This window comes from Capsicum annuum, unplaced genomic scaffold (genome assembly GCF_002878395.1).
Source record: "Capsicum annuum cultivar UCD-10X-F1 unplaced genomic scaffold, UCD10Xv1.1 ctg4965, whole genome shotgun sequence".
Taxonomy (NCBI): Eukaryota; Viridiplantae; Streptophyta; class Magnoliopsida; order Solanales; family Solanaceae; genus Capsicum; species Capsicum annuum.
Genome location: NW_025857455.1, coordinates 107,759 through 131,601, shown reverse-complemented (window position 1 = coordinate 131,601; position 23,843 = coordinate 107,759).

Here is a 23,843-nt window from a genome sequence, read left to right as displayed (position 1 = left end):
TACAATGATTGCTCTAATATGAAAAGACTATTAGATCAATCCATAACTGACTTAAATAAAGCTTGTGACAAAAATTAAGCCTTGTGAAGAGAAAGAAGAGACTAGGAAATAAAATACAATTGTGTAAAATTGAAAAGGATTTTTTACACTAAGAAATTGATAACTTAACAATCCAAATAAACAATTTTCAAAAATAACCCAATCATAGTGATATTAGATCAAATCAGTTGACTCATTCACATAAGTCCATTGGTAAAAACTCTAAACGTGATAAACCTAAACCCAGTAGAAAATATAATAGATATGACAAGTCCTCCAAGTCAACTAATTCTAGAAAGTCGACTAAGAGCATTAATTTCAACTATAATCTCACAAAGTCAGTCACTAAAAGTCACTTCTCTTTCTCATGTTATTGCTATGAAAAATCTGGACATAAACATTACAATTGTAAGTTTAACAAGAACAATGATACTAAATGGATTTGGAGACTTAATGATAGGTCATTTGATACAAACTCTAACTCAAAAGGGCCCAAGAAAACTTAGGTACCTAAGGATAAGTAACAAATTTATTTTGCAGGAACACTACTCAAAAGCAAAAGGAAAATTGTACCTTGATATTGCGTGTTCAAATCATATGTTAGGGAACAAAAATCAATTCAAATTCGTAGCTAATTTTGATGGAGAAAGAATCTGTACTTTAGAGGTAACTCCAAAGAAACATTTATAGGTATTGGACCAGTTCCCTTTAATGAATCATATGATATTACTAATTTTATCTTGTAATGGACTTAAAATACCACTTAATCAACATCAATCAACTTTGTGATGTTGATTTTGAGGTAAAGTCCAAGAAAATAGGTTGTTTAATAAAGGATAAATTTGGGAAGATTATGCTTCCCGGAAACAGACACAAAAATGTCTATATTTTGTACTCTATCAAAAAAATGTAAGGAACATATATGTATCTGTTTATGTCTGAAGATCCATGGGTATGACATAAGAAACTTGATCATGCTAGAATGCAATAGTAAGAAAACTTGCTAAGCATGATCTAGTTCATGGACTACCTAAGCTGCATTATACAAAGGATCATATAAGTGATGCATGTCAAAAGGGTAGTCAAATTAGAAACTCCTTCACTCAAAGGGATATTGTAACTACTTTTAAACCTTTATAATTAATTTACATGTATATATTTGGTCCCACAATAACAAAAAGTATTGGAGGTAAAAGGTGCAATTTTTTAATATTGATGACTATTCTCATTTTACTTGGGTTATTTTCTTGGCTAACAAAGATAATACTTTAAATAATTTTTTGTTTTTATGTGAAAGAGTTCAAAGAGACAAATGTAATATATCTTTTTTATTGGAAGTGATCATGAAGAGGAGTTTAACAATGATTTTTAAATAATTTGCAACAAACATGGATGGACTCATAATTTCTCATTTCCTCATATCCATCAAAAAGTGGAGTAGTCGAATGGAAAAACGTGATATTTTAAGATACGGAAAGAACTATGATTTATAAATACTCTCCACCACATCATTTTTATACGGAAGTTATAAGTAATGTATGTCACATCTTAAATAGATGTCATATCAGTCCTATCCTCAAAAAGACTCTATGTGAGTTACAGAATTAAAAAAAATCAAGAATTGAATACTTTCACCCATGTAAATGCAAATGATTTGTTCATAATAATGGTAACGATAACATTGATAAGTTTGATCCTCGAAGAGACAAAGATATATATCTTCAATATTTAAATTTTAGTAGATGTTATAGAACTTTTAATTGCAACAATCCAAATAATTATTTCACTGAAATAAGAGGTAGAATTTGCACCTAAACTCCATTTAGATAATTGTACCTAAACTTGATCATTTTAAAAACATTAAAGTATGGACACTTGTTTCTAAGCCTAAAAATACCTCTATTATTAGAACAAAATAGATATTCAGAAATAAGATGAATGAAGATGAGAAAGTGATTAGAAACAAAGCTCGTCTTATTGCTCAAGGATATTTCCACTAGGAGAGAGTCAACTATGATGAAACCTTCACTCCTATTGCAAGGTTAGAATCTATCCAAATACTTCTTGCATATGGTTCTCATAAGGTTTCAAATAATTTCAAATGGATGTTAAAAGTACTTTTTAAATGGTTTCATAGAAGAAGTGTTTGTTAAACAACCTTCTAATTTTGAAAATATAAAATTTCCATAAAATGTTTTCAAATTGATTAAAGCTCTTTACTATCTAAAACAAGCTCTTAGAGCTTGGTATGATCGACTAAGTACCTTTTTCAATGAACATGACTTTACAAGGGGCAAAGTTAAAACTATTCTATTTACTAAAAGAAGCTCCTCTAGAAATCTTATTCTTCAAATATATGTTGGTCATATTATTTTTCGTACTACTGACGAGGAATTCTCGAAACTTATGTAAAGTGAATTTGAGATGATCATGATGTGTGATTAATCTTCTTTTTGAGCTTGAAAATTCATTATCCAATGAAGGTATTTTCGTGTGCCAAAGCAAGTACACGAAAGAACTGATTCAAAAATTTGCTATGAAAATGCAAAATCCTTTGAAACTCCTATGAGTTCCACTTGTTCTCTCGAAAAGGATGATGAAGTATGGAAGAATCTAAATACAAAGATATGATTTGGTTCTCAATTACACATAACAACTAGTCAACTAGATATCATATTTTGTGTATACAATTGTGTTAGATATCAGTCATCTCCCAAAGAGTCATATCTTACAGTTTTTAAAAAAATAATCTGATATCTCATTGGCCCGGATTTCTTAGGATTATGCTATCCTAGAAATATTGATTTCAAACTCGAAGAATTATTGATGTGGAATATGTAGGAAACAAAGGTAACAATAAAAGCACCAGTGAATCCTGTCAAATATAGAAAATCTTTTATCTCATGAAATAGCAAAAAATTAGGATGTGTATCCTTGTCAACCACTGAGGCTGAGTAAATAGCTATTGGGAAATGTTGTGCTTAAATTTTGTGGATGATTCATCAATATAGTAATTATTATTTAGATGTTAAACCTATCGATTTATTGTGATAATTTTAGTGTTATATGTCTTTCAAAAAAATCATGTGCATCATTCTAGAGCTAAGATATTGGTATTAGAAATTGTTTTATTAGAGATCATGTGCTTAAAGGTAGTATTAAATTTTTTTTGTTGGTGCTGAATTATAGCAATTGGATTCTTTACTAAACTTCTTATGAAAGAAGGATTTTGCGTTTTATGAAATTCTCTTGGTGTAATTTCAAATCCATGATAAAAATAACTCTGTGTATGTGCACTATTTTGTATTAATTGTTTTAGTAAGTATGTCATTGTAGTTTTTGAGTTTGATAGGGGGTGCGAATTAGGCGTGGTAACTTTACTAGATAATAAATAGTTATTAAGTAATAAGCATTTATTTTTAAGTAAATTATTTCGTGTATATTATTGGTTGGTTTAAATTTCATTTTTATCTTCTTGACTTAAGATGTTTTATTAATTCATATTCTAAATTAGATATTATTGTAATTAAATTATCTAATGTTTTAGGATTTTCGTTAGTACTATGTAATCTGTGGTATTCTAGGTATAAACTATATAGTTTAGTTTCGATATATTTTAATGATTTATTCTTTTCGTAAGATGTATTCATTAATTTGTGTAGTTTATTATTTTATCCTATTGAAATTTTAGCAATTTTTGTGTAGTATTTTATTCTAAATTTGCTACATTCAATACGTAGGTTTATGTTCTTTATCTGATTAACTAGTATTTGTTGTTCATGTATAGGTAATTTTTCATCTGTATTAAATGATTTTTCGTATGTATTAAATAAATTATTATCTGTATCTTCTTTTTCTAAAGTTAATTTTATTTTAAGTAATTTTTTTTCTAGTTGTCTTTTTTCTATTCCAAGTTGATTTCTGTAATTAACTTCTTCATATATCCAATTTTGCCTTTCTCTAATTTTTTTTTATATATTCTAACATTTAATTATTCTGAATAGTATCCATCTAAATCTAAGTAATATTGATGTTCATAATATATGTGTAATTTTTCTATACTGTTTAATAATTTTTTCTCTTCATAATCTTGTAATTTTTCTCATATTATTTTCTTTATGTCTATAATTTCTATATCTCTAAGTATATATAAAACAAGTATTTTAATATCATCTGTCATTTAAGTTCGATTAAATGCTTTTTCATAATATTTTCTAGTTGTTTGTTTTAGTCTAAGTAATTCTTGTATATTTTCATTAAGGAATTCTATATATTTTATATCTTCAGTTTCCATGTATTTGTCTAAATTTGTTTTCATTTGTTTTTCTACTAATTGTATATTTTCCATATCTTTTTTTCCAAAATTCTAGATATATGTGATTTATCGTAGGTATTTATAAGAGTAATTAGGTAAGTGTGGTATGTAATTTATTCTAGCTATATAATCTTTACCGAATATTTCTTCTGATATGATTTTCCTTATATCTATTATTCCTATATCTTTAATCACATACAAAATAAGTATTTTAAATTTATCTACCATTACATCAGATAAATAATTATTCATTTTCATAAAATTGTTATTTTCAAAATATTCCCTTCAATCATATACATAACAAAATATTGTCATCTTGGATATTTTTCCCTTAAACAGCGCCTCTACTTTGGTTACTCCCCACCACGGCTTCTTGTCTCATTGGTTTCACCTTTAGGATGGCATAGTTCTTAGGGATTTTTCTCCTTTTCCACTTTGCTAATAAACTTCTTAATATATTATTCTTCGAATAATTCTACTATAAAGTAACTAACATGAATTTATTTTATCATACCATGATTGTTGCGAATTATGAATTTAGCTATTCATAATCATAAATAAATATACCTTTTCGAGTAGGTTTGATATTTATAAGCTTTGTTCCTCCATAGATTTTTCCATTGAAATATACCTGTTTTTAATAACTAAGCAAAATATTTGTTGTGGACAAGAGAGAGTATTTGTGCTCCAACTCATGAAGGCCTGCTTTGCAATGCCTTCGGTTCTTCTTATTTATAGACTGAAACTTTACAAGAGTATTCCTATTTTTACACATTTCTAAAAAGTCTTTAAAAATCATCTACCTAATCTACTTTACTATACTTTACAAAATTTCCTAATAAGACAAAAGTTATTAATTCCTAGACTAATAATAGTCAAAAACCAATACAAAAGATTCTAATAATTTACGTAAAGCAAATTGTGAAACTTTACATGTCGCTTTCACAATTTAATAGCTTGTCTTCTATTATTACTCCGTTGATATATTCTCTTTGTCGTATCTGCTGCTTTTCCATATCTCCATTATTGCTTCTTATCTTGTATCTTCCAGCTGACTTTCTTATTTTCTTGGTTGATTTTTCTTCTATTCTAGCTTAACTTCTGGGATATCATTATCTCCTCCATTACATTTTGAACATTTATGATCTGGATATTTATGTCTAATTGTCTTACAATATCTACTTAATAATTCTTCTGAAATAAATTTTTCTCTGATAGATCTGGCGATAGGTTCCGTCTCTGGTTTGAGCAATGATAAAATCCATTGCCTAATAGTTTTCATATCTGTTTCTCATAATTTCTTTGAATTTGAATATATTAGTACATGATTTCTTGAATAATAACTCCAGATGGGATTTTGGTTGCGGTATGTATTTGCTAGTTCTTGAAAAATTGTAGATAGTTCGATAATCCTTTTATTCGCATAAAATTTTGGTATCTCAATTCTAGGTATTTCTGGTTGTGGAATAATATCTTGTGGTATAATCATATCTCGTGTCATTCCCATCTTTACAACTTGTATGGGTTTTTTGACTTCATTATATAATATCTTTGCTGGTGCAGTATAAATTTTTACAAAAAATAGGGTAACTTTGGTTATTCTTTTAAAAATGCTAAATGCTTCACATATTTCCCGTATAGTGGATATCTCATTTCCGTCAGAGGTATATACAGTACTGAGTAGTCCATATTCATAACAAGTTTTAACTAGACTTGGTTTGGTTTTAGGTAAAGCACTTAGCTTATTGTATCCGGTCAATCTTTGGGTTATATAGTTTGTATCTGGTTCTTGGATGTTTATAGCTCTGGGATTAGTATTTAAAAAGGTTTGTACATTGTAGATATTTTCTATATATGTTCGGGCTGTGTAGTTGTAGGTCTTTTTGTCTTGGTTTAAACTATCTTGGTATGTGATAATTTGTGGGGGTATAAACATGGGATCTTTTGATATATTTGGAATATATGGTTTATCAAATAGCTTGTTTAGGTTCATATTTGTGTTTTTCCTAACTCCTTTGCTTGTACCTGCAATAGTAGATTGATAAAAGTTATGGGTTTTGAGGAGTGTCCCAACGTCTCCTTCTAGCTCTGAAATATTAATATCTTCCGATCGACATAGCTCTGCACACTGCTGAGTTATCTGATTTGTAGCTATAGACTTCAGTTTATCTTCATTAGTCTTTAGCTTTTCTATTTCATTACCCATACTGTCCACTTTCATTGAAAGCGTAGTTAGGGTTTTGAATATCTTTTCTACAGCATCAGCTTTTATTATATCAGTCTGTGTAGCTTTGTCTTGATATGTAGTCTGCAATAACATTTTTGTTAATACTAATTACTTCAATTGTAAATGTAAAATTTAATATATTCAAGACTAGTCTCCGAACAGAATTTTGTATTTTCTTTGTTAGCCACCAACGTACCTGTGTATTATCTGTTCGTACAATAAACTTGTTATATACAATATGTGGCTCAAATGCTAATAAACATTTATATAATGAACATAATTCTTTCCTATTTATTTCTCATTTTGTTTCTGTTTCATTGAACGTACTTGAGTAGTATCTACAATGGTGTTCTAATTTTTCTTCTTCATATCTATATTTAAGTATTCCTCGATAACTACATTCACTAGCATCTGCTTCTACTATATATATAAATTTTCTATTTTCATCTGAAAATTGTAATTTTGGTAATTCTTTACAAAGTATTTTTATTTTCTGAGCTTGTTTTTTATCTTCTTCGTTATAATTATATTCTACATCCTTTTTTAATTTTTTCTGTAAGGGCTTTAGATTTTCTGCTAATTTTGGTATATATTCTCTTACTTGGTTTACTAATCCTAAAAATGATTGTAATTTCTTTTTTGTATCTAATTCTTCTTTTGAATTTATTATTTTTTGTTCTATATGTTGTTTCATTTTTACTCCACTTTTATCTATTTGTATTCCTAAAAATTCTATCTGGTTTTTCATAATTTCAGCTTTCTTTTCACTTAAACTTATTCTCAATTTTTCTATTATATCCGTAAATTGTTCTAATAATTTTAAATGTTCTTTTTTGATCTTTGTATATAATAGTATATCATCTATATATACTATACAATTAGGCAATTGTTTAAAATAACTATCCATAAAATGTTGATATCTACCTGGTGCATTTTTAAATCCAAATTGTAATACATTCCATTCATAAAATCCCTGTGATACCGTAAATGCGGTTAATTCCTTAGATTCTTCTTCTAACTTTAAATGGTAAAATCCTGATTTACAATCAAATTTACTAAAGTAATTATATCCTTGTATTTGTCTTATTTTTAATATCTTATTTGATATTGGGTAATTATATGTCATGGTTTTTGCATTTAAATTTCTATAATCAATAACCATTCTACTTTTTCCTCTTTTTTGTTCACTATGTTTATTCACTATAAATGCTGGGCTATTATGTTTACTATTACTTTTTCTTCTATGTGCATTTTAAATTCTTTTAAATCGTCAAAATTATATGTTAATGGTTTCTGGGTTATTATGCTATTTTTATCTATTAATTCAATTTTTATAGTAGTTTTATGTTTTTCCCATCCTTTTAATGGCTTCACTATATAATTTTTCTAATTTTTTCTTAATTATTTCTATCTTATTTATTGAAAATATAGTTATTTCTGTTTTATTTATCAAAAATATGACTAGTTCTATTGTATCTTCAGTATTTTAAATATTTTCTAACTTTTGTGTAATTGTTTCACTTCCTTCTATCCAATCAGTTTTCTTTCTTATTTTATTACTAACTCTTTTTGCTCTTACTTTCTGTTTACATGGTGTTGTAAACCACCAATCTGTTCTAGTTATTATATGTGGGTATAATTTATCTAAAAACGACATTCCTAAAAGTATATCTTTTGATGTTAGTTCATAATTATAAATTTCTTCTATTGTTAATATCTTGTCCCATACTTGTATTTTTACATTCCTAGCTTTATAGGTAATTAAGCTTCCTTCATTATTGAATCCTTTAACTATTATTGTTCTTTTTAATTTATCCCATTTACTTTCTGGTAAACAATTATATTTACGTAAATTAGCTTCTGCTCCTGTATCTATCATAGGCGTATAATATCTATTGTAATATCCTTCTACTACTATCTTCATTAATACAAATATTTTCATTTCATGTTAAAGTTCTTCTTAAGAATAATTTCTCTCTGTTATATGTTATGGTTAATTGTGTATGTTTTATATTATATGGTTTTACTTGTTCTAGCCATTTTATTCCTAATATTATGTCTATTTTTTGCATTTCTTCCTTTACTTCAAATTCTATTTTTATTTTTCTAATTCCTATTATTATTATTATTATTATTATTATTATTATTTCTGCTATATTTTTAGTATTTATTAAACTTCTTGGTAGATCTGGACATATATGATTGTCAGTTTTTATTTCCTCATTTTTTTACTTCATGGCGTTAATTCTATTCCTGATATTTTCCAATATAATACTAATGATTTATCTATATTTTTATCTGTTATTGCTACTGAATAATTCGCACTTACTATAAATTTAAATTTTTGGTATATTAAATTTGCTTTTATGGCAGTTATTATACTTTTTTCTATAGGTTTTATAATTCTATCATCTGCTATGTATAATTCTATTGGTGTATCTATTCCTTCTCTGAAACATGCTTTTATTAATATCTCTGTACCTCCTAGGTGTACGTATTTTATTGGGTCTCTAATTTTTATATCTTGTTCAGTCATTTGATTTATTTGTATATCTATTTCAGTCATCTGATTCATCTAATTCACTATCTGTTTCATTCTCTGAAATTTTATATATACTGTCTTCACTTTCTAATTCGTAATCTATATAATCTATCTGCATATATTCTGTATTTTCTATTTTTATTTCTAATATTTGTTTATTTTTTGAGTTTTTAGGTAATTTACAATCTCTAGCTAAATATCCTAATTTTCCGCAATTATAACAAGTACATTCTTTTATAGATTTCTTTTTCCTATATGGTCTTTTATGTTTATAATTTTTTACATAATATCTTTTTCTTGGTTTCTTATATTTATATTTTGATTTTTTGTATTTCTTATATTTCTTATGTCTTTTTCTTTTCTTATAATATCTTTCTTCGCATCCAAATTGAGGTGCTATGTTATCTTTCCAACATGCTAAATTTCTTATTAATGTTTTTTTCATTTTTATTTCTTCTCTATATTTTTCACATAGGTTTCTATACCATTGTTGTAAAAATTTTATTCTTGTTCCTAGAGTATCTACTATTTTTGCTTCTTCCCAACTCTTTATTATTTTTAAACTAAATGGTTCGGGTAATTTATTAAAATATAATTTCCTTATTTCTTTACTTTATTCTATATTATATGCTCCTTTATAATAATATTCTTTAAATGCGCAAGTATATTCATCTATGTAACACATATTACATATTGCTAATTTTAGTATTAAATTTCTATTTGTATCTTTTTCTTCATTTTGTTCTTCTTCTATTGTTGTCATACTACCAAATTCATCTTTTATAGCCTTTTCATATTTTTTTAATAACTCTATAGGTGTTAGTTTAGCTGTTGTTGATGATGTTCCTTCCGTAGGTTTATCAGTTCTTCTTAATATTTTTTTGCTATTTTCAGTTAAATTTGAAAACCATAATTTCACTGTTCCTATTAGTGTTCTCTCTCTATATTCTGGTGCATCTGTTACGTTTATATTATTATCTAATAATTGTTTTGTCATATATTCTATCCATAATTATATTATTTTTTCTGTATCTATTACACAGTCTAAGTCGAAAAAGTTATAATTTTTATTAACTATTTATTTTGTTGTTCATTTGTCATATTCTTTCTTTAGATTATATCTTTTAAACTTATTCTTATAATATGTAGGTTTTCTTATTTCTAATGTACTAGGTATTATATTTTGATCTTCTTTTTTATCAAGAGTATTTATTTCTATGTTGATATTTTCTAAGTTTTCTTCATTAATTACTTCTTGTTTTTCATTATATTCTAATTTTTTTGTATTTGTTAATATTTCTGTATATGTTTCACTATCTTCTGAATCATTATTATCTGTGTCTTCAATATCTATATTATTTATTTCTAATTCCTTGTTTTTTATTTCTTTATTATTTATTTGTAATTTTTCTTTAAATTAATTTATTTTGTTTAGCAATTTTTGTTCTTTATTTTTTTCTTCCTTTTCTTTTTGTCTTTCTTCATACATATCTTTTAACATTTGTAGTTCTATTTCTAATTCAGCAATCCTACTATTTTTAGTTTCTTCTATTTTTCATAATTCTTCTGTAGTTTGTTGTTTTATTTTTTCTATTTCTTTTTTTCTATTTATTTCTTCATTTTCCCTTTCTATTCTTACCATAACTGTCAATTTATCTTCTAATTTTAATTCTTATTTTTACTAACATTAAATATAAATAGTCACATATTTTCTTATATCTTCTTCCTAGATTAGAAAATACTATTTGTATTTTTAATCCTTCGTGATTTTCATATATTTTTCATCTATTATAAATTCTTCTTTGTTCATTTTATTGTAAATAGTTCATGTTGATATATATATTCTAAACTATCTTTTTGTGATTCTAAATTTGATATTTCATCTTTTTGTGTATTTATTGAGTTTTTACTAACTCCGGCAAATATATTATAATGTAGTCTTTCTATTCTTATTTTTAATTCTTTACGTTTTTCAGAAATAATTTATTTTAATTCTTTGTAATTTTGTAATTTATTCATTTAAACCATATTTATAATATTTTGGTAGATATCTAAATCTGATTTTATCATAATTAGGTGGTATATGTTTCATTCTTCTAGATTTTAAATGGATTATTAATTTTGCTTCAATACTAGATATTAAGATAATTAGGTAGACTAATCTTTATGGGTTTTCTTTTGTTTTATTTAGACTTATATATTCTGAATATTACTAATTAAAGATTCTTTACTTTTTCTAAAAGCTTCTCTGTTTTTAAATGGTCTTCTCATAATTAATCAATATAATTAATCTCAAGTAAATCCAATCTAAATTCAAACATATATGCTACTTCCGTATTTTTTAAATAACTGTGCTTTGATACCAATTGTAGGGGGTGTGGATTAGGCGCGGTAACTTTACTAGATGATAAATAGTTATTAAGTCTTTTGTCTCATTAATAATTATTTTGAATTTCATGGATAGGAAAATATGTTTTCTTCTTCATAGGTTGTTTATGAACCTCTTATTTTGTATGACCTGAGGATACCCTCTAGACGTCACAGGGTGATTAGGACTACAAGTAGCCTCAAAGCTAACCAATGATATCTATTCGACATTAAACTCAAATAAAATAAACTTAAAAAATGAGAGAAACTTAAAAAATGAGAGGAAACTTAAGGAAACTTATAAACTTGGTTCAAATGGATGAACAATCTCAACAAAACACTACAACTTTGTATTATTTAAAACGATGAGTATCCGAAAGAACCACATCATCTGACTAGTTTTGATAAGCCTCTAACTAAAATTGAAAAGCTACTGGGACAGACCCCAGCTGACCCACATTGAAAGCATAACAACTTAACAAATAATAATAAGCATATAGAACCAACATAAGCTTGGCCCTCGCACTATGATTACTCACCAACTGGTTGGATGTAGGAAGTGGTGATCATGGAAAGTCGTGCTGCATGGGATGAACAACAGAACATACATTATGAAATAATGTAGCCAGACAAACATATATGTGGTCAGCACGTCTAAAATGTACTAAATTTGTAGGGGTAAATGCAATAAGTAAAACTGAAACTAAACATACTTACAAATCAAGCATGCTAAATTTAAATAGACTCACCTTGATCATAAATAAATTGAAATTTGAAATCTCATAAAGCATAAATCATAAGACTATATCTGAATAAAGATTATGAGTCATTACACTTAGTTACTAAAATCTTCTTTTTCTGTGGGGGTTTCTTATAATCGAAATAAACCATGCGAGCATCATAAAATACGATGTCTAAAAGCCTCATCGAAAAGGCTCAATATACCTTGCCAAGGTATAAAGAATAACTGGAGTGATCATCTAAACATGTCTATTTAGACAAGCTTAATAATATATGACAAGCCCATTAGAACAAGCTTCATGCCCATTTGGACAAGCTGAATAATAACCTACGGTAACACGTAGTTTATGGAGTATGCTAAGTCTTCACTCATTGGTACTAGGTACAACTCATTAACCACACTATTGATCGTAATATATATGAAAATTACCTTAAAATAAACATATGAGATGATAAGTTTGAAGACACAATATGCTTATATTTCAATCTAAAAATCACTATTTCTTATGTAACCTTCATATCTTGTCTGTAATCATAAATCAAAATTTAAGATTTTATCATGTTGTAATACTTTTGTATCTCGAATTAGTAAACTCAAACTTCTTGTAAACTGAGTACTTTATGCTCAAATTGTAAGGATTTAACATCTCATGGAAACTTTATATCAAAATATCACAACTCAATTCTTGATATCACATTAGTGGATAAAAACTTAAGTAAGCATGAAATCATATGCAAAATAATATGCAACTCATGAAGAACAATCATAATCTCAAGCATAAGAAAAAGGGGTATGAACCCTAGTTATAAATTTCTTAAATTAAAGGTAAAAATGGAACTTTTGTGCACAAAGATAAAAGGTTACCCTTGATAAAACCCCACAGACTTGAACTTTATTGAGTTTTCTTGAGAGGAACTTGGATTGGAACTTGAAAATCTTAAATTTTGTAGAAGAATTCCCTTTTTGTGTTATTGAGAGTTTACGGAGGAAATGAATCATGTGTAATAATTTGGGAGGGTGGGGAAACATGTTTAGTATGGTTGGGAAATCATTTAAGAGGTAAAATACCATAAACCCTAAACAAATTTCATAAAAAAAAATTTGGTATTTCTGTGCATTTGGGCATGGCACGTCCTTATCATAGAATCTAGCTAGCGTGGCACACCTGTATCACACAAGGCCATTAGTTTTTGCATAAGGGTGTGCCATACTTCTGTGGCATGTTCTAAAGGCATACCCTTACTACCTTGGGGTTCCAAAATATCCAAAACGCATTTCAAAAATACTAAAACACTTCTTAATGGTCCCATTATCATTCCTTATCATAATCAACTCAGAAATCACAATAAAATATGATGGAACTATGAAAATAAAATTGTTGAAATCTTAAGGTCTAACATTATCTCCCTCTTAGGACCATTCGTTCTTAATTGAAGGTTGGGATGGGAAAGACCTGTCTCATGGGTTTGTTAGGCTGAGATATGATACTTGTTTTACTCTAAAACTAAAATCATTCACCTCAAACATGATCTTACAACTGAAATAACTCATTAGACATAACCTTAATAAGGTAAGAGTAAGGATATTGGTTAATAGAATAGATAAGAAAAGATTTCTTACCTCAAACTAACTCTACGCCATAAGTAAATAGATGAGAATATTGCCTCATCATGTTTGCCTCTGCTTTCCAAGTCTCCCCCTCAACTCTCTGATTCCTCCATGGAACTTTCACTGAAATAATTTCCTTATTCCTTAACCTTCGAATTTGTCAATCAAGGATTTGAACTAGAATCTCCTCATAAAATAGACTATCTTTCACTTTAATAATCTCTATGGGCACTACCAAAGATGGGTCTCCAATATACTTCTTCAACATCGATACATGAAAGGCTAGATACACAGTGGCAAATTCTAATAAAAGGTCTAACTCATAGGTAAAACCCCCAACACACTTACAATTTCATAAGGACCACTAAATTAGGGACTAAGCTTTTAATTTTTCTCAAATCTCATCACTCTTTTCATGGGTGACACCTTTAAAAACACACAATCACCCACCTCAAACTTCATCTTCCTTTGTCTCACATCTGCATACGATATCAGATGACTTGGAGCGATTTTCAACTTCTCACGAATCAAGTAAACGTCCTTCGTAGATTTGAGAACAAAATTTATCCCAACCAATGCTTCTTCACCAACCTCAAAACAACCCATGGTTGATCTATATCTAAAACCATACTTGGCGTCAAAAGGAGATACCTAAATAATAGCATAGTAACTATTTGTATAGGCAAATTCAATTAAGGGTTGATGACCATCCCAATTTCCTTTGGAGTCCATCAAAAAATCTCTTAACATATCTTCTAAAGTATAAATCATACACTTGGCTTGACCATCTTTCTGCGGATGAAAATCAGTACTAAGCTTCACTTTTGGACAAAGGCCCTTTTGAAATGATTGCCAAAAATGAAAAGTAAATTGTGTACCTTGATCAATGCATAAACTATGCCTCCAATTAAGGATAAATCGATCACTGTCAAGAGAACAACCCAACTAGGTTGAGGACAAACCCTTAAGAGATACTTGGATATATATATTTGGTTTGCTGAACTTAACAGGCTGAACAAAAAGTAAATTGAGGTTTTTTCGTAATAGTATCGAACAAGTATATGTATGTAACTTTTATTGTAAATAGTCAGAGATGACCACTAGAGCTGTGTTTCCCCTATCTTCTCAAATTCGTATGTTTATCGTGCTTTGTTGAACCAACCTAGTACATTGCATGCAAAATCTGATAAGTTATGTACCATCAACTATCTTGTGGACTCATGACGGATTACATACTTTGCCTTATAAGCCTCAGGATGTCTCATTACTAACCCTTACCCTAGATTCCAGTTAACTATTACCTTTTAATTCTCAAATTATTAGATGACAGTTAACCATCTTACATGATTAATACTGATTATCCTTGATCAATAGTTAGTCTTCAAATTATTGTTGTAATTACCTTTTCTTAGTCATTACTCCTTTTGTGGAGTAAGTAGCAGTAATCTAGGTGGGATCATAACGTTTCTAATTGCTAGAACAACTATTAAATTGAAGATAATATAATGCATGAACAAGTATTGGTTCAGAACAACTACACACTTCCCCTACTTCATCAATATGCCAGGGTTCCCATAACCATAGGTAAGGGTTTTAGCCGCTCATGCTTGTGAAACGATCAAAAAAATTCATAATGAAAGCTATAAATAATATCACAAGAAGAATGGTATAAAACTTTAAGTTTGAAACTGAATTATCAACCAAAATCAATAAAACCAAAATCACAAGATCAAATCCAAATCTTTGAATCAAAATGTGTAATCCTAAGATCAAATTTGAATCTTGGAGTTAAAATATAAGTTTTAATTGTCAAGACTACATAACCTCACTACAAAATGTCAAAAAGGTATTTATAGTACATAAGGAAACCTGAAAAATCAATTCTCAAGTGAAAAAGAAAATTTAAGGTTGGCAGCCACTTACTTAGGCCACACACGAACCTATGTACCTCATATGGACCGTAGGTGGACCTAGGTAAGTGCAGAAATTCTACACATATCCTACATCTCTTTGGAATTTTGATCTTTGAACTATCCTATGTCACATACGAGCTGTATATACCACATGCGTGCTATATGTCGACATAGGATAATGTAGAGTCTTCTTTTTTCTGCTTCTGAGCATCTGGACTTCAATTTCTGATACTTGCTTAGGTCACCTATGCCTGGTAGGTGTCACATACTCCTAAAATAACCTCAGTAAGTAGCCAAAAACTTCAATTTTCATCTTTTTCTTCCTTTTGTCATCCAAAACCTAGTTTCCTGCAAAACATACACAAAATACATCATATCACACAAAACAACCTTAAAAACTTGCATATTTTCATAGTTTTAAGCATTGAAAGTGCTATAAATCCATAACACATCAACACCCTCAATTTAGAATGTTTGTATGTCCTAAGGAAACATAACAAGATAAAATAAAAGCATCACGCTTAACTAAGAGAATGTAAGCTATCTAAGGCAATTGGTCATTATTTTAAGCTCAAATACATTACCCCCTTCCTATATAAACCGGTAAAACCCAATTGTGTATGATTTATAAAGCACAACAATGTAACCCAATGGGATCAAGATATGGAAATTACATTAGCAAAAGACAACCATACGTATATACAAGTTTCACTACTCGAACAAGTAAGAAACTAGTAGAGCAACCCATGTGCCCTCACAATCAAAGAAGTCCCACTCACTCATATGAACTAAGCATGTCAATGCGGGGATGATCAAGAGACACTCACACTCAAAAGAGAAGTTCAACCAATGTGCGTCAAATACCATAGGCTTGCTCTTATTTTCTTTACCTTGGATTTCAGACAGTCAAGTTAGGATCACTATAGGACTTTATTCGGCTTGTTATGTAAGCTTGGGAGATATATGGTACATATGGATATATCAAGTGACTATGACTCCTTGGCAGTACACTAACTTTTTTTATCATACTTTAACCAATTTCCATTTTATTCCACCCTTATTTCTCCCTTTTATTCTTTATTTCACATTCATGTTGGGTGTGAGTTCTTTTATTTATTCTTTTTATTTTTATTTTATTTTTTATATTTTTCTTTTCATTTTTTCTTTTTTTTCTACCATACCCAGCCTTACTAACTTTTTCTCTTATTTTTATCCTTCTCCATACCCACTCTATATCACGTACCCCTATAATAGCCACCCTCAAGTTAGGCAATTTGCCTGAGTTGAGCTACATATTATCTAAGAAGGACCAATGTCAAAACAGGTTCATTGCAACACAAATGGAAAGGTGAAGTGTGAAAACAAAGAAATAGGCTAAAAGGCTAAAAAAAATGGGATTAAGGGGTACAATTTCACATTGGGAAGGTCATTTAGGTTAAAAGTGGAATAAAATCAAATACGGCCTATGATCCTTTCCTAATCCACTATCCTACAACTTAGGCAAGACTAACTAGGCATATTTTGGATTTAACACACCAAGAGAACTAGGTAGCATCTCACACGTACGACACAGAATCACATCAGAAGCTACTACCTATTCAGTTCATGCACAAGTTAGCTATGATTATCATATCCCTATTTTTAATGCTACAACAAGATCCACGAAAGTCCCACATATATATCCATTCACATAGTTCTAACAAAATTTTGAGGGGTACCATTTTTTCTCAAAATCAAAACACATCATAAATCAAAATATGACAACTGCCATAAATACTCAAAAATCTCCTAGTTACATAAAAAAAAACTCTACAAAACAAAACACATCACGACATAAATTTTGAACCTAAACATGTCGGTCTTACAACTATACCGCAGCCGTAAAGAAAAGAAGCATGGTAACAAAAACCCACAGCGGCTATAGTATATCCCACCACCAACTAAAAACTATGCACTATCCCTAATATGATAAAAAATTTAAATCAAGGAAATAAGAACATACTTGGGATGCACTAGGTGTCTGTGTCTTGATTTCCCTTAGGTGAGGGTATCTGGAGTGGCGGATGTAGTGGTGGCGGCGGTGCACTACTAAAATAGGCACTCACGACTCATGGTTAGACCTTTTCAGGGACTTGTCAAATGGCATCATGGGATACCATAGGTCCCGTTCTCAGCCATTTTGGTACCAACAATGGGGATCGTATAATGGATACCACAAAGGTGTTGGCTAAACAAATGAGGGCACAACTAGAGAGATGGTTATCATATGGTTCTCAGTAAGAATGTGTACCTCTACTCTAAGTATATCCACCTCCTCCATAATATCTCCTAGATTTGGAACCTCAATGCTGCTAAACCGAGTTAATACCCGACTATCAAAAGCATCCATGCATGTATGAAACTCAACTCGTAGCTCAAACATAGATGCCCGATGTACCGACTCGAATCTAGCCTCAATCATCTCTATTATAGTATAGATACATTGCCAGATTTTTCTATATGAATTAGCCACCACGGCATCAACATTCTATAGCGGAGTATCAGTGACTCTCTGACTCTCCACCAAGCTCTACAAAAAACTCATGAGATACTAGCATCATACTTGAAGTAGAAGTTGTAGTGGATAAGCGATGGGGCACTAAATATGTACCCATCGACTGTGAAGTAGATGTAAGAGCTAAAGTAGATGTAGCAGGGGTCCCCTAACCCTGAGTGCTCCATTCGGTGTCCTCTCTCTACTCCCTCATCTCAAAATTCAAACTAACACCCATATCATCTCCCTGTGAATCAATAGACTTTGGGTGGACTGATGGGCCCTCAGACGGGGCCAGAAGTACTATAGTGAATGCACGAGGTATCCTAGGAACGTTTGAACGTGCCAAATCATTCATCATCTTAGTTTGTGTTGTGGTCATCACTTGTAATCTCTCATCAACTCCTAGTATCTTAGGCACACCGACCACATAAAATAACTGCTAAAAAAGGTGTAGGAATGATAGAGTTGTAGACCCACCAAAATCTTTCTCATGATTCTCATGCCAAATAATAGCAGGAAAATTAATATCATATCCGACCATCATGCTACCAATTACCACAACTCCATCCTAAGTCAATACATTGTCCGCATGAGTCGGACATAGTCTATAACGAATAAGCAGTTACCAAAACTTAGCAACAAAGTGAGAGTCACCTTCTTTATCATACTTTTTCCCTCTATACAAGGGGTATCATCACCCAAAGGTGAAATATAACTAGTGATGCATTTTGCCATCTCAACTATCTCACTCTTATGGTCAACATCACATATAATGTATCTATTATGAGCATCTCTTAATCTATAATCACACTCAGCTGTGGATGCTAAAGAAATATAATCTAGCCTTAAGATAGCTCGGCAGATGGCTGCCGCTGAAATATCTACCATAACCTCTCTCATACGACCCTTCTCAAAATGGGGCTACTCAGTATACCTCAAAAGACCTCAACATTTTATCATAGTCAAGGCTATAGTGGTGTGTTATATTTCATAAAATTCCTGCACCAAAGTCGAGTTGTAAGAACCTAGGGGTCAATCCATCCACCCAACTGATATTTTTCTAAAGCAGCCCGCAACAAGGGTACACCGACCAACCAAGACAAATCAAAATGCCTCTCCTCATAGATAGTCCTTATGGGCTAACTAAAATTAGTAATATGGTTGTCCAACTGAAAAATATTCCAAAGTTCCTCCACGCACCATCTCGGATTCACCTCATCTATAGGTTCCTCTGAGACATATGAGGGGTTGGATGTTTCATAATGCAGAACTAGTATCTCTGAATCAGGAGCTGGCCCATGGTATGTAGTCTAGTTTGTACCCTCCTCAGACTAGGGTACAATTTAAGACTTCTCCTAAACTGTTCTACTCTCATCAAATTAGGGTACTTCTGATAACTGCACCTCATCCACTATATCAGACTCATCTTGGGACCCTTCTTCAGGCTAGAGGTCCTAGATAACTACTGTGAAAGTTGACTTTGCCTCCTCATCATCGTATTCCTTGTCCTTATCATCACCACCACCACCCTCAACAGTCTAGGAAGAGTGCAGTGGTGATCTTCGGGCTTTCTTCATCCTTGAATGGACTCAATCTGGGTCCTAGGCTAATTAAGGAAAGGTAGTATGCTCCACTGTGAATCATCTACAAGTTGCATAGCCCCTAGTCACACTGCATGTTGCCATGGCCGAGACTGCTTTAATGTATACAAGTGGGCACTTATCAGCTGAGCCACTGAGATCGGGTAATTTATCCTATCTCCTAGCTTGTCCAGATTTCTTCTTCGGTTCGATAGGTACCTGAAAGACCAATTGTTAGCATCCAACTGATAATGAGGGATTACAAAATTGAAAAAAAATCTCAAAATTTGACAACTTTGAATTTTCCTTCCATTTTCACATCCTAGGACTTTAAATCAGTCTCAACAAATTCATTGTGCACACGAATATCAAGAATGATCTTTTTCAATATAAACTTAACATACAAACTTTTGGTGTTCCTCTACTTTTTCAAGTTTGACTTCTGTTTAGGGCATAATATTAGGGTTTAATTCATGAACAATGCCCTATATTAGGATATTTTTATGATAATTCAAGGCTCCTACATACAAGCATGATGTTTTCTACATATTATAATACCCCGTATATTTCTAAGCTTGAAAATGAACCATTGTTCCTACGTATGAAACCTCCTATCCTGTGATTCATATTTGAGTACATGACTTACAATGAGTATCCTAGTGAGAAGAGAGCTTATGATGTGTTAAGCGTGTTAATAAAAGTAACTTAGAGTAAGGCAAGCTAAGAGCTTTTAAATCCATCAAGTTTTTGGGTTTGATTTTGCAAGAGTCATATTTGAACGAGCATAACTTGATGTATATGTGGTATTTTGGAAGATTTAGACCCACCAAATTATAGACAATCAAACTATCTTTCTAATGATATAAATTTTACCAAAATTTGACACCTGAACAAGAAGTTATGACTTTGCAAAATGGAGTGTGTCGCCTAACAAATTGCCTAAAGCTACTGGAATGGTTATGCCATAAGTTGTGTGACGCACAAACTAACTTATTCCATAAGTTGTGCGATGCACAACCTAACTTAGGCGATGAGTTGTATGCCGCATAACCTAGCTTACACGATAAGTTGTGCGACGCATATCTTATGGACTAAGTGATATAAACAACCCATTTTTTGAGTTATTTTAAGGGAAGAATGGGTATTTCCCACCCTATATAAGCCTATAACACGGGATTTAGCCCCAATTCATATAGTCACTTCTCTCAAAATTCTCTTAAGAACAAGTTAGGGTTTTCAATTGTGGATTCAAATTTAAGAAAATTCCACCGTCAATCTTCGTGGAATCAAGAACTAAGGTATGCATAGTGTTGATTTATTGATACCTTTCATCCATAAAGCTCAAGAATCCTATTTCAAATAATAAATCATAATTTTTATGTTGTGGGTTATTTTTGACCATGTTTATCTTGTTGTATGATTCCCAAGTTGAGGTCTTTATGTGTTTTTCATGAAACTACATTAGCATGCAAGTTGAAATCCATGAATTAAGTTATTTATGATGTGTAATTTGATGATTACACTTTTTCTCTAAGTTGTGCATATAAGGTGTATGATAAAATGCCTAAGAGGATATAAATTGTATATTATAGCTCCATTGTGATCTATATGATAAGTGCATGTTTTACCCTTATGTTCAAATGACACCCATGCTATTGATGTGCAATGTAGATGTTTATTGGAATGCTCATGATGTCATAGTATGAAATTATGAAATTAATTACATGCATTCCTACCGTGTACAAGATTATGATAACCATGTACTTCATGAATTCCCCAACTTATTGTATTATGGATTGTTGATGTTGGTCTTGTATTAAAGAATGTCATGCCTTGTCATTTTCATCCTATTGAGTCCTGGGGGTACTTATACACGACAATTTAATTGTGTGCCTAGAGCCAGTGTCATGTTTTCATGATATCCTCCGTCAAGCCATGTTTAGTAGAATTTTGTTCGTCTCATGACTCAGGAAAACTCAATAAACTTAGTAATTCTAGTAATCTCAGAAAGCTTTATAAATCAGTAATCTAGTAGTATTCCGTCAGTGATGTTTCGGCTTCTGACAGAACATCTTAGGCCTTTTTATGAAGTAAAATGTATGTTTTCAAGCAACTAATGTTGTATTTGACATTGTATTTTAGTGTTTTCAGGAAAAAAGCCAAGGGGATGATTTACTTAAGAAAATAGGTAAAAATAAGAGAAAATCACTTGCGATGATAGGATCGATAGACCATCGCTTATGCGACTAGCCGTCGAGCCCTACAGTCTAGCAAAAGTAGTAGAACAAGCAACTGGAATCAAGCAATAGTTGCATACGATGGGCCATCAGACATTCGATGGACCATCAGATTACACCGTCACTGAGAAGCAAAAGTCATCATCACTGGAACCAAGTGACGGTCACGTATAGCGGACCATCAGACATGTGATGAACCGTCGACTCATACTATCGTATCCAAAGCGTCAAGACCAAGTTTGAAAGTTTGAAACCCTAAGTTCTGTAATCTTAGAAATACAAAGTGTTAGGGTTTATTTCAGTATCCTAGACATTTTTTTAGTCTTAGCCTCCATCTTAGCTTAGTATTTTTCTACATTTTCCTACCTACCTTTGACTTTACTTTGTAGGCTAGATCTAAGATCTATATTTTTCAGATATAGTTCTCTATCTTGGAGGTTAACTTTTATCTAGTTTTTAGTTTATTGTAACGTAGCTCATTGTTGGAAGAAACCATTAGCTTTTGGAGTTTAAGCATTTCATCTCTATTGAAGATCCAAGAATACATTCTTGTAATAGTTGTAAGTAACTCTTGAACATTTTATGAACAACATAATGATATCTTGTGTTTCTTCTATGGAAATGTGTCGCTAATCTCCCATAGCTGGGGTAAATAACTTGTTTGGGTTGTGAATCTACTTAAGTTTCTTGAGTAATTGATATTGTATAAAACTTTCGGTACTTTAATAACCTGTTTCTTGACTGCGACTTAGAAGAGTCAGCACTAGAACATCACTTATCCGAGAGGAAGGTGGTGTTAGGTTACTTCGATAAAGCAATCATTTGCCTGAGAGGGAAGTGCTTGCCAAGCAATGTAACGAATTCTCTTGATGTAGTCTTGAAAGAGTAAACTCATGGTTGTGAACTAGAAGAGTCAGCACTAGAACATCACTTGTTCGAGAGGAAGGTGTTGTTAGGTTACTTTGATAAAGCAATCACTTGCCCGATAGGGAGGTGCTTGTCGAGCAATGTAACGACTTCTCTTTATTGTAACCTAAAGGGTGAGCTTACGAATATCACTTGTTCAAGAGGAGAGTATATGTTAAAAAAATAAAGAGTTTACATGGACTCGAAAGATTGTAATCTTTAGTTTAATGGCAAATGCTTTAATCGGATTTGCTTACATAAGAACCTAGTTAAATAGTGAACACATTCTTTTAGTTTGAAAGAATTAATGGATGCACTACCCATTGAGGTCGAGAGATAAATGGGTAAATAATAGGATTAAGTTAGTCATTAAAACTCAATGAACTCAGTCTAGTTTAGTTCAAATAATTATGTCCCGTGTCTATTTAGATGGAGTAGGATTTAGCACCGAGTGAACCCAAGGATGGGAACTCCCCTGCTAATTGAGGGTGTGATCATTAGAATCAATCCTTGCATTCTAGAACTACATAGCCAGCATAGGTTAAGACATCAAACCTGAAAGCTGAGGATTGATGAGGTGGCTTAACCTTTCAGATGATGGTCCCACCGTTCATTAGAGTACCTATCAGATGAGGGTCACTCACAGCTTGTCCTTACCAATAGTGTGGTATTGACACCCTTCCAATTAGGGTTATAGATTGGACCCCAACTCAGCTATAATAGCTTATTAGGGGCATGCCAGTTAAATGAGTACTTCCTACAATCTAAGTCTTAGTCTCAATAAAAAAACTCAGATAGTTCTTCAGATTTTAGGGCTATCAGATACGGTAA